We start from the raw sequence: 13,560 nt of genomic DNA on the forward strand, positions 1-13,560 counted from the left end.
CATACACTGCGATACCTGCTGCCGACCTCTGATGACAATGTACCTTTCGACATGTTTTTTCTCATGGTAATGCACAGTTTGTGGAAGGCGCGAATGATAGACCGCAACGCCGAACCGGTTGTACCTTCAAGGGTACATTTCATCCAGATGACTGTGCATCTAAAACATGTTTATGATGGACTTGATGTTCAACCGGACTGGTACCCCATTTTGGTGAGGTGCTTAGCCTTACCACCCTTTTAAAGCGGAACAGTGCCTCTTCTGTTTTTCTGTGTGTGAATGATTGCGCCCGCCATCATATGACTATGCACAATTGGTGAGTGTTTTATTGAATTACATGTTAAAGTAATAAATACCATGAGAGAAAAAAGTGGCTGCACAGCCTAGTGGTTACGACGCTCGCCTTTGGACCGTGGGTACGCGGGTTCGAATCCCGCCTGGTCAACAAAGTTCATTTTTAGGGGCGAAGCACCTTAGGGCCGAGCCTTGTCCCTCGTAGTCCGTAGCTCTGGTTGGCATGGAGACCGCTATGTGTATGTATATATATATATATATGTATATGTGTATATGTACACCAAGCTCCGGCTTCCGCTTCCGGCGTTTTGCCCGAATGATCTCCCGGTGCTTCGCCCACTCATCATCATTCACTTCGTGGATATGCGTTTTCTTTAATTTCTTCTAGTTTGTTGATAAGAACCACAAATTACGGCTGGCTTAAACAGCTTAGCTGTTAAAAAAATAATGACTCAGCGAAAAAACGATTAACTCTCAAAAACAACTGGAATATGTTCGGACGTGGGCACTAAGTGAAGGAAACGCTTAAGGATGATGGTAGAATCATAGTCATGACTATGACTAAGCAAAAACGGACAATGACTCAGCGAAAAAAGGTTAACACTCAAAAACCACTTAAATGGGTTCGGACGTTGGTAGTAAGTGAAGAAACACTACTGGATGGTGGTAGAAGTCATGAGCATGACTCAGCAAAAAGGACAATGACTCCGAAAAAGATAAAAACTCAAAAACAATGGAATGGTTTCGAATGTGGTACTACGCGAAGGAAAGGGCTAAAGGTTGATGGTCAGTCATAGTCAAGACTAAGGCTTTCGCCTTTCGACATGCGTGTCATGTAGGTCATGAAACAAGCGCCTACGTCTTGGTGCTCTCATGGTCTCATGGTCATAACATCGATTCTCATAGGGCGTGGATCTACCGGCTTTTTCGCTGAGTCATTCTCATTTTTGCTGAGTCATGTCATTTTTGCATAGTCTTGCTCATGACTATGACTTCTACCGTCATCCTTTAGTGTTTCCTTCACTTGGCACCCACGTCCAAATACATTTCAGAGGTTTTTGAGTGTTAATCTTTTTTCGCTGGTTCATGGTCATTTTAGGCGGCTGTTTCATGACCTACATGACACGCATGTCATGACCTATCATTTATGTTCGTCACACCCTCTTCTCATACTATGCCAATTTTGGTCCATACCATATTAACGATACGACCATGAGAGCACCAAGACGTAGGCGGGTGGATAGATAGATAGATAGATAGATACTGTTAGTGTGGCAAATGTTCGCCAAGAAATGCTGCGCATGTAATACAACCAATAACTCTATTAACACCCGCTAACAAAAAAAATAAAATATGCGTGGCTCGGCTACCGCAAACACCACAGACCAGTGGAGGTGGAAAAAGCCTAATAAAGTAGTGGCAAACCACACACTTAGCTTCTTGGCGCTCAGAATTTCTTCGTGATGTTCTTTGTGATGTAGCTTTTAATGACAGCGCTCGAACATCGATGTGCTCTGATCAATACTGCTTTGCTGCTGGCGCTGCGTTAACGCGTTGGCTTGAGGTGAAGGATGAGCACATTTAACTCACGAACTAGTGCTGCTCGTAGTGAGGTAGTGAAGTTATCCAGTGCGCCCGACGCTCCGCTGCGTGAGGCCTTGAAGGAAAACGGTAGAATCTGATGTTGGCATTCAGGCCTTCTTGCTCGTGGCAGCCCACGACGCAGCAGTAACGACGGCGACGCTTTTTCGAGGCTGAGCTAGGTCTCTCCGGATCAGCGTTGCCGATTCATTCTGCTTCCAGCATTACGTCCCACGGCACACGGAGAGTCCGTTTTCGTAAAACTAGGCTGCGGCCAGCTCGCAGCGTGGTCGGCGTGGTCTGTGAGAAGTGACGAGCCTTTTCGCACTTGCAACATGGCAGAAAACAGTGCGTATCAAGGCAAAACTTGGGATAGACACGTGCTTCGCCACAGCCAGGGCTCAATACTATACCCAAGCTGGTACTACCCAGATAACTTTTCTCGCCGCCACCAGGCGCCGCTCCTATACCTCAAACTCCTGCGCAAGAGGCCCATCGCGTTTTTTTCTTACGCCGACACGAAAATTTCCTTGGCTGGTAGAGGTATACAGCTTCGCTGTGAAAAAAAGGAAACAACACCCAAGCTGTAGGGTCTCTGTTCCTAGTATGCTAAAGAACAAACATTCTGACCGTCACGACGTGGCGGTGGTCGGTCGGCGTCCTGCATAGAGTTAGTATACTGACTCTAGAGGAAAAGCTGGGCGAAAAAAGCGGGAAGTGCATAGGCGCCGCCATGTTGCCATAACTCATTTTTGTAGCACCAAAAATAGTCAAAATATTATGCAAAAGGAAGTTCTTACACGTAGCACGTAGTCACGGACAACATTTGAAGTTCAATCCGTATATTTTCCAGAACGATTAGATGGTTATTTAGAAACTTTCGATGCAAAATTGATGGTGTCCTAAAGGCTGCATTTGAAGGCGCCTTAACTAGATGGCGCTACCATACTGACGGAGGCTCGGGATCGCGTTGCTTGCGCGCCTCGTCTGAATCGCATTGCGTCGTCTGCGCATGGGCGCCTGCTTAGGGTAGCAACATGGCAGCGCCCGTGCGGTTCCCGATTTTAATACATGGAAGCTATGGTGAGCTTTTCCTCTATAGTTGGTTATATGAACTCTATGGCGTGCTGCAAGATGCCACCGTTTAACCGCAACGCACCGCAGGCGTCGCCTTCCGTCGCTTTCGCTTGACGGGTCTGGTTTCCGCAGTGGCGGCAGTGCGCCCGCGACCCGTAAGCACACGACGAGGTCGTAGCCGGTAGTGCGCAGGGTTGTTGGCGTGGGCCGGCGATTGCCTCCGTGCCACATGGAGAGCACATCGGATTTGGAACATCCCGCGACTTCTAGTGCGTGATTTTGCCGTGTTGAGACAAATTGGGAACCTTACGGGTCGAGCCAATGTTGCGTGCATGAAGCTTTAAGGCCCCTGGGCAGAGAAAACAGAACCCTTCTGCCTCACTTCACGTTGAAGGCAGCGCTGGGCTGACCAGTCGGGGAAAATTGGCCGGTCGCCTTTTTCGATTCATCGTCTCGATCCTTTCTTGTCTGTGTCTTCGAGCGCTATGACCCCCTCTGATGTATCTAACCAACTAGCCCAAAAAGCTATACTTTCAAGCATAGCTGCGAGTCGGCCTTTAACGCGTTTTCGCCTTTTGTGCTTGTTTTAGGAACATTGCTGCTTTTTATGCTGACCGCGTAGCGGCATTTCATGACAAGCGTTATTTTATGCGCTCTTGACATGTTCTATTGACAGGATCGCGCAGATCTGTGGATATTTAAGCCGGTGGTTCTTCAATAATAAACATCAGTTGTTAGAAAGCGCTCGTCCTTGTGTCTCCTTTTCTTCGTCCCTGTTTATTTGCGCGCAAAAATTTTGAGAAAATGTATACTTTCAAGCTTTTTATCCTGTCGTCTCCTTTCTTCCTAAGTTTGTATTTTTCCCAGGGGGCTAGGGTTAACTTTGTGTAATGTATCCTCCCTCGGATATAATAAATTAAGACATAGCAACCATATATAGCTGACGTCTGCATTTCCGTTTAGGTAGTGTAGTCTCATTGTTGGGTGCGAGGGTGACAGGCTGGGATCTCTGCCAATATGAAATCAGTTTTTATGTAATCTACATCATTCCCTCGGCTACCCGATCGTCATCTTTCCACATCAGGATGCACCAAAACTGTACTATTTTCCAAGCACAAAATAAATAAATTAATTAAATTTTAAAAAATTGTAGCCCTTCCCCTGTCGAGGAAATGGGAGTAAGCCATGCTTGTGGTGTGTTTCTTCGGTGTTACTCCGAGCGAATTGCAATGTCAAAAACCACATTGTGCTCGAACCACAATCGGTTACAAGCACTGCAACTGGCTCCGAAGTTCCGGTTAAGAAACTCGCGTTGAAACCTGGCCGTCGCACCGGGAAAGTCGGCGCTACCTTGCAGATGCGTGCAACACCTTTGTTGGTTTCCTAGAGGGCTCGACGACGCTCACATGTGGCCTCAGCATCGCGCTCCCTCAACTCGGGGTCCGCGGCTCTTCAATGACGTTTCGCCTGGGCTTCAGAGGCTCTCACGCTAGAAGCGGCACGTCGACGACGCGGCCTTTCCCGAGCGGGTTCATTCTGAATGAATTTCCATGAAATTCCTTCAAAATAAATCTGTCCGTTACATAAGATAATGAATGGCTCATACCCCCTTAAAGGCAACCTCTCCATTACGACGTCAGAAGAGAAGTGAAATTCTACGCTGGAATGATTAGCGGCAACGCAGCCAAGCTGTGGAAGCAGACGACGACGACGAACGCGGGAGCAGTGGCACGAGCTAGTGCCGACCACCTGTGCATGTAAAACCCAGCTTTAAGGGAGCGTATGATGAACCGACAGTATAGATCGATTTATCAGAAACATTTAGGAAACGATGTTCTGAAACGTGTCAAAAGCATGTTTGTCCCTGCAGGGGTCAAAACGTTTCTCATTAAACTTCACACGGACACACTGCCAGTAAAAACTTGGCTCCAACAACGAGGCACGTTTGTGCCGTGGGGAGTGAATTGTCTTTTGTGCAGGAAATCAGAGACAGTGGAGCATATTTTCATTGACTGTTAGAACGCTGTCTTCTATTGGGATGTCCTTCAAAGGACACTGCAGAGGGACCTTCCAATAGATGCGCATGGCATAAGATTTCTGCCTGTTCAAGGAAATGGCTTCCCTTATGATGTATTTTTGCTTCTCGGTCTTTATAGCATATGGAGGTCAGGTATGGTTTTCCAAAACGCTGATCCTCAAGCACGATCAATTAAGCTCCATTTTGTTGAGAATGTCACGAAACTCAGAGATGTGCTGAAACACCAAGGCGCTGAAAAGGAAGTGTTTCAAATATTGGATGCCTTACACAGTTGAAAGTTCATAAGTAAATGCAACTAGCGTTACACAGGCTGGCGGATGTGTTGTTAAATATGGCAATAAAGAAAAAAAAAGGACAGTGACTGAATTGGTTAGCGTGGTGGTCTCGCAACCCGGATGTCAGTGGTCGAATCCGCAGCCCGACGAGCAATTGTTATTTTCGCGCTGCTTGAGGGAGTTTTTTTGCGGTCACACCTATACAAAGGCACCGACACTTGTGAGGGAATACAACTTCGCTTGAAAAAGTCGCGGTTTCGACCTAAAGGTGTAGCATTCATTGCTTTAGAAAATTTGTGGACAGCTATACGAATTAAGAATAGAAGTTATATGTGTCGTATCAACTTGTAAACATAGACATACTAAATAAATAAATGTGCTTGCGTTGTAGTGCACGTTAAAAAACCCCAGGTGGTGAAAATTAATCCGGAGCCCTCCACTAAGGCGTGTGGAGGGCTCCACACGCCATTATCCTACAAGGTGTCCTTCACTGGAAGACATTGGCCTTCGCATGTCGTCCCAATTTTCTGGTTGTACAAGCTACTCGCGATATACGAGAACGCCACAGTTGTAGCGGGGTGTGCTTTTACGGACAGAACAATTTAAAGAATATGCAAGTACCGCCAAGTGCTGCGGTCAAATGGTCCCGCAATACGCGCGACCATTTAGTTGCAGTCGGTTGGTTTGGGCTTTCACGCGCATTTTCCCGAATAAATTATCTCATTTCAAGGTCCTGTTGTTTCCGCTGCGAGACGCGACTGCTCATCAAGCTCGCAAAGCAAACATGCAAACTATCCATCGTAATGAATGTTCACGATAGCATATTTAACGCTTTGACTGGGTATAAACAGCATCGTCAATTTGTTTTCGAAGCAATATTTAAACCGTTTTACCTGATTTTTCTGATGTAGCATCCACACCGGTTTGTGAAGATGAAATGTTTATATGACATTGCACTGTTAGAAATCATGAACATGTACAATTTAAAGTGTTTTATTGATATAGTATCTTGAATTATACATATTCACATCACTTGACATAATTACTGAATTTCCATTGGTTCACCGATGTATTGACCGGTGGTATCGCAGGTGATTTCACGTGTGCAATGAGCGATTAGGGTAGCAAACGCCCATTGTGCGTTATCGCTCAAGCAATCGCGATTGTGGAAAAAACATCGGTGGTGCAATGCTGAGAGTCCAAAACTGGATGTGCCAATCAATAATTCATTGTACAGTGCTCCACTGGCGCTCTGAAGGGTCGGAAGATCCGAATGAGCGCTATCTGGACGTTTGATAACAGCTGTTCGCCGCAAATGCCGTCTTACGTTAATGTTTCAGACGCTGTGTTAGAGCGCACGGTCTTCGAGATTGGCCCCCCAAAAAGGGCAAAACACGCAGCAGCAAAGCCGATCTACATTCGACAAGAATGCTGTAAATCAAACATTAAAAAAAAGAAACTCATCTGGTAAGCAGCTTGAACACAATATTACACGAGGGCGTAGACTAGAGTTTGCTGCGCTTCTATAGGGGCAGCTATCTTTAGCCGGGAACTCTAGGAAATGGCGGGAAAAAAACGGAACGACTGCAGTAACGGTAAGCTTGTTTATATCGCATGCTTGCCATTAGTGTTTGCTCTACATGGGTTCCTTTCGATTTGCCCCGGCATCAAATTGGCAGCCCATCGCGGAGTGCGCTGAGAGCTGGCGGCTGGCGTCGAGAATAAGTGCGCTTGCGCTATGTGGATGTGCAAGATTAATTGGTGGTGGTGTATACCATGTATTCTTTTATTTTCCTTGAAAACCAAGTTTTATAAGCAGGTAACCACAGTATAATTATCGTATCCCGCACCTATTTCTACACATGGCATCTGTCGGGTAGCCTTTACCATAACAACTACTTGTTTGAACAGCGTAACACCTCTTTCCATCTTGGTGTGCGAAATACCACATGAAGTCACGGGTTTTCGTCGCTGGTGCACATCCATCTTGAGGAGGAGAGCATTTGGCGTTAGTCTTCCACCTTCCTGCTGGTTTATGTTGACTTCCGCCTGCGGTCACGTAGCCTGACAAAGAGATGTGGAGAACACCACATATTATTCCGACACGCCAGATCAAAAGATAGTGCAATTCTAGTTGCAGTATTAGCTTAACTGATTTACTAGCAATAACAGTTATGAGCGCTTGACCTCTATCGGACTCGTCATGCCGTGTCTGCAGACTTATCGTAGGCATGTTGTGCTGAGTTTTGAACGCGTTTTGGCACAACAAGGTGGTGAAGAATGAATCTGACTGAGTAGTAAAGTCATACCTTGATGCTTTACGTTACGTTGTCACTGAGCAGAATCCCTCTCATTCGCTTTCACGCTTCATTTCGGCCCTAACATTGGGTTTGCGAGTTACTAGAAAACGTATTCCCATTTGCTTGGCGTTGCCTGTGTCTCAGCTTATCGAGAGCTAAGGCGCGCCTCATTCTTTACATTAGCATTCCAAAATCCAGTGTAAATAAGGCCGTCGGGGCTCTGAAAACGTAGTTGGCACCCTTTTTGTTTAAAGCACCTTCGTTCGTTGCCAATGATCCCATTCGTTGCCAATGATCCCAGGTATGGTGTAGGTTGGTCAATCGTTCGATCATTCTTTGAGTGCTCGCTTTTGTAATGAGCGAGTGGAGAGCGTCGTAGTGGAGGCGCAAAGTCGGGACTGGTGAACATGCGGCGAAGAAACACGGCGGGACAGCGGCAGCTTCAGAAACCCTCGACTCGCTGATAAAGAAGACGATGTTGGGGGGCGGGGGCACGAGCTTCCGCACGAGGGACAAAGAACGTCATCCAATCAGTTGTGGGCACGAAACCACGGCTATGAGAAACGAGGAGAGAGAGGAGATAGACTCGAACGCTGAGAGAAGAGATCGCTCAGAGACGGGGGACTCGAACATCGCTGGTGTCGAGGTCAGTGTCATCGGGGTCCAGACCCATACCCGAGAGTCTCGACTGAACCAGGACGACCCTGCTGTCCCTGGAGAGATCCGCCAAGCCTAGGGCTCGGCTATTCTTGATGCACTTGCTGCTGTTGGTCCTGATCCTGCTTCTGATCCTGAGTCACCTGAGCAGAGCAGAGGTCGCCTGGGGGCGACCAGAAGCCTGAAGCGACACTGGTGTGAGGCGTCAGGACGGAACCGCGAGCCAAGGGACCAGTACAGGCGCCGCTCAGTTGTAGCGGTCGCATTTGGACGGCCTCGGACTCCGACAGACTCGAAATATGACGTCCGGTGTTGGCTTCTACCGTACGGGCGGATCCATCGTCTGCCACGCCCGCCATACCGCCGCCGCCGCCGTCAACACAAGTGCTATTACATGGTGTTAGCGCAACGCCACCCGAGTAAATAAGACTTTCGATGACTGACTTTTTTTCTTGTTCTATACCAACAGTGTTATGAGCTTTTTGCATGCATTAACGCGGCTAGCTATACTTCCCTTTTTCCTTTCTTTCTGTATGCTGTTTGATATTCTCTTGTTTCTTTTTAATGTAATAAATACTAATTTTGTCTTGTAAAAAAATGGTCTCGTCTGAGGCCCTCCCTCAGTTTAACTTGCACTCGAGGAACCTCTCATCACAGCCTTCGACCGACTTCTGTGTAAACCAATAAATGATTATTGTAAATTCAAGCAAACAGCTTGTATATCTATATGTATATGTATGGCTAGGATATGTATATGTTTGATGAAGCTATTGTAGTGAAACGTAAAAAAAATGTACGCACACGGGCACTGCCGGTGCTCGGTGCTGTGTTCTCGGTTTGTCTTATTTGCACTACATAAGCTTCAATTATCTACAGCTTGTCCAGGAATTGGTAATTATATATTTGTTCCATTAAAGACATTTAGGCAGCATTGCTTCTTTCGTTGGGTGATTTCGCAGAGAACAGAGTTGTTGCGGTAGTATAGGTAACTCTACTTACAAATAGGCTGATTTCTCATTACTGTGTTAAGCCCAGCGGCATGGGCACTGGCATGGAAGGCGACTACCATACGCAATTTCCTCCCACAGGGTTGAAGGCGGCGGGCTTAGAGGAAGGCTGGCTTCCCGAGCAACAACTTCAATTGCACCACAGGGCTTAAAGAACGACAACGCTATACTAATTCATAAGAAGGGAGACGTTAAAGATTTGAAGAATTATATGTTCATCAGGTTGCTTTCTGTATTTCCAATAAACTCATGCCAACACTTCATTGCTATCAACCAAAAAACCTGGCTGGCTTCAGGAAGGCATATTCTACAATAGATGGCACTCATGCTATCAATCAGGTACTTGAAAAATCTGCGGAGTACAATCAACCTCTGTATAAGTTTCATAGAATATAAAATGCATTTGATTCAGCATTGATATTAGCAGTCATGGAGGCATTGTGTAATCAAGGAGTACAGGATGCCTACATGAATATGTTGCGATAATTTCTACAGATTCCACAGTTACTTTGATTCTCCGCTACAAGAGTAGAAAATTATCTATCAAAAAAGGGCTGACGCAAGGAGACACAATACCTGCAATACTATTCACCGCACGCTTAGGAGAAGTACTCAAGCTATTAGACTGGGAAGGCTTAGCGGTGAAGATTAATGGCAAATATCTCAGCAACCTTCGGCTTGCAAATGACATTGTCCCGTTCAGCAACACTGGGGACGAATTAAAACAAATGATTGAGGACCTTAAACGAGAAAGCGTAAGAGTGGGGTTGAAAATGAATACGCGGAAGACAAAGATAATGTTCAATAGCCTTGCAAGAGAATAAAAATTCTGAATAGCCAGTAAACCTCTACAGTGCGCGCAGGAGTAAGTTAATGTCGGTCAATTATTCATAGTGGACCCGGAACATGAGATGATGATGATGATTAGTGGGGTTTATTGGCGCAAGGGCCAGATGTGGCCAAAGAGCGCCCAGGCGATGACAATGGCGTGTCAGTGGTACATAAATAGTGAATTATGAGGCGCGGATAAAACATTACATGAGGCGTGGCTTTAAAGGAGCCGAAAAATAGTCGCTGTAAAGTGCGTAAAATCTACATGTAATAAGGTTATGGCAATGGTTAATGACGTGTGCTATGGAAATGAAGAATACATTGAAAAAGAGTGATATGATATTGAAGATATTTCAGATGTAGTAATTGGCAAAAGCACTACTGCCTTAACTAAGCCCTTGAACCACAAGGGCCTGGAGGTAGGTTCTATACTGAACTACTGTCACAGCAGCATCCTCTGGAGAGAGGACGCGCTACGAATTTATTGGGCTTATGACATGTAGGACATCATTCAAGAAAGCGAGGACTGCTTTGGTTGTAAAAAGTGGTTCTTACCAAGAAACATGGAGGGTTGGAGCGGGACACAATAGCGGTATGCAAGAGGAAAATGTTTCCTTCTCTCTGTTTCGGCTTCCCGGCACTCCAGGAGGACATGGAGGACGGTCAGCCTCTCACCACATCGACCACAGTTTGGAGGCTCGTTACCAGTCAACAGAAAATTGTGAGTGCCATATGTGTGTCCTATTCTGAGACGACAGAACAGGACATCAGTTCGTCGTGTTTTCGTTGCGCAGGGCCACAGACCTAACTGTGGTTTAATCAAGTAGAGTTTTTTATTTGTTTCGGCGTCCCACAAGCGTTGCCAATGGTTTCGGAGTTTCGTTCGCAAGAAAGGCTTGTGATCTGTCACCTGTGGCAGGAACGGAAACGGTAAGATTAATAGGTTGAGATGTAATTGATGTGGCCACTTGGTCTGCTAGCTCATTACCCTCAATGCCTCTATGGCCAGGAACCCAGTATATTGTCACTTGTCTACCAGATGAATAAATATTGCACAAGTATGTGTAAAGCTAAAAAAACTAGATTTTTATGTATTATAGACATTAGTGTATTTACGACACTTAAAGAGTTTGTGAATACTATTGCATTCTGTAGTTTTAATTTCTTAATGTGTTTAACCGCAGACAGCACTGCATAGGCTTCTGCAGTAAAGATGCTTGTTACCAGTCAACAGAAAATTGTGAGTGCCATATGTGTGTCCTATTCTGAGACGACAGAACAGGACATCAGTTCGTCGTGTTTTCGTTGCGCAGGGCCACAGACCGATTCAATACGTCCGATACAGAGAAAGAGGGACCAATAGCCGCGTAAGATACGCCAGCATGCGACTTTAATGCGTCGGTGTAGAATTCAGTACACGAACACTTAGATTGGAGTTCATGGAAATTCATTAATTATTTCGAGGTCTGCTGCGTACTTTGTAACCTTTACAAAAGATATATCACATTCTATGAGCTGCCACTCCCAAGGCTTTGGCAGCTTAGCTGGAGACGTTATGCGATGTTCGAGGAGTGGGACATCCATTTCAACGCTAAGCTCCCTTACACGCAGTGAAAAAGGCTGTCTTACAGAGGGTCGATTATGGAATACTGTAGTACACGTCAAATCGTTAACGGTTTTAGAAGACGGATGTTCATGATTAGAGTGTACTTTGAGGAAATATGTGAAGCTGGTGTATGATCTCTGCTGATGGAGTGATTCGATTGTACATATAAGCTGTCAATAGGGCTCGTTCTGAAAGCGCCGGTGGCCAGGCGGATACCGAGATGGTCTACAGGATCTAGCATCTTAAGCGCGCTTGGGGGGAGAGCCCTCTGACCTCCCGTTGAGAGAGGTCGCTTCTCCTGCTCCTGCTCGCCCACCTTCACCTGTCTGCCTCCTCCCACGACCGCGCTCTCGAGCGTAGCCCTTTTTAGGGCTCCCAAGGGAGCAGGCATGGATGGGTGATTCTACATCGTTGCCTGAACACCCCCCCGAGATGGGCGACGACATCTTGCAGGGCGTAGCCGAGTTACGGCCCGGCACCCCTCAGGCACGCTCAAGCGCGCTGAACCTCCTACTGAAGGAGGCGAGCCGCATGTTCCCGTTGCCCCAGGCCAGCCAAGATGGGACACCTAAGCGGCTCTCGCCCGCCTTCCTCAAAGGAGCCGCTCGGAGAACCCGCGGTGCCCGCAGGATCCCGCGGCGGCACCTCACAATGACCGAGCTGCAAAGCCCGGCCAAACGGGACAACACCACCCCATCATCGTCGTCTCCATCCAGCAGCCGCACGAGCTCCTCGTCGCCAGCTGACGGCGTCGACTCCGCCGCATCATCGTCAACCAGCAGGCCGTCGTCTCCCTTCGCCGGCTCCTCTACGTGCTCGCCGGCAGCCTCCCCCCTGGGCCTCGGAGGCGAAACAGGGGAAGACACCCAGGCGCCGTCACCTTCCTCTGCCCCACGCGGGGAGGCGGCGGCGGACGGCACCGCGGGACACGACGCCGCGGATCTCGGACGTCCCCCCACCACCCCGCTCGATGGCGAGCACACGATGGCCGCCGAGTCACTCCCGCGGGCGGCCGGGGATGAAGACGCGGGCGGGTGTCATGGCGAACCTGCCCCCGACAACGAGAGCAGCACCCCCCGATCGCCGGCTGCCTCGTCCTCCTCGCGGATCGCCGGGGCGGACGGCGCCGCGGGACAGCAACAGCGCGGCTTCTCTCGATTCCTGCCACCCATCCCCGAGGTCGCTGAGCCAGAGGAGAGCCGACCCCCGTGCGCCATCGTGACGGGCGTCAGCCCCGCGGCTGCGCCGGTTCCTGGCACCACGGCGCATGCGTCGACAAGCTCCTCCCACCTGCGGCCTGTAGCAGACGAAGGAGCACACGGGGGCCCCTCTCCGCTCGCTCCCTCGCAGCGGCTCAGCGCGTCATCTCCCCGCGCGCTGCAAAGCAGAAAAAAAAAAAAAAAAAAGAAAAAGAAGGGGAAAAACAACAACAGCCGCGCGCGCTCGGGCGCTCCTGCTGCGGGCCATGACGGCGTGCCCCCGGGGTCGCTGCCGAAAGGCTCTGCCGGAGGCAACCCGACCCATCTACTGGGGCCGCGCCCAAAGCCCTCCGCACCCTCGAGGGTGCCCGCCACCGTGTCTCCCACGCCAGAAGATCCGGCCAGCTGCCAAACGGTCCTGTACAGACCTACGAGCAGGAAGGCGCATTTCCTGGCAACATCGCGCGATGCGATCGCCGCCTTCCTGTCCGGGGTCCCGGGAGCGCACAGGGTGCGAGCCAACATCCGCCGGAACGTGGTGGCCGTCGACGCGCTTGCGGGCGCGGACCTCACGGCCCTGCTGGCTGTCCGGGTGATCTGCGACGTGCACGTGAGGGCGAAAGCCCTGGCCCTCAACACGTGCTGTGGCACGCTTTTCGCCGTGGACCCGGCATTCGACGAGTCCACCATCATCG

The sequence above is a fragment of the Dermacentor silvarum genome, chromosome 7 (assembly GCF_013339745.2).
Source record: "Dermacentor silvarum isolate Dsil-2018 chromosome 7, BIME_Dsil_1.4, whole genome shotgun sequence".
NCBI classification, from domain to species: Eukaryota; Metazoa; Arthropoda; class Arachnida; order Ixodida; family Ixodidae; genus Dermacentor; species Dermacentor silvarum.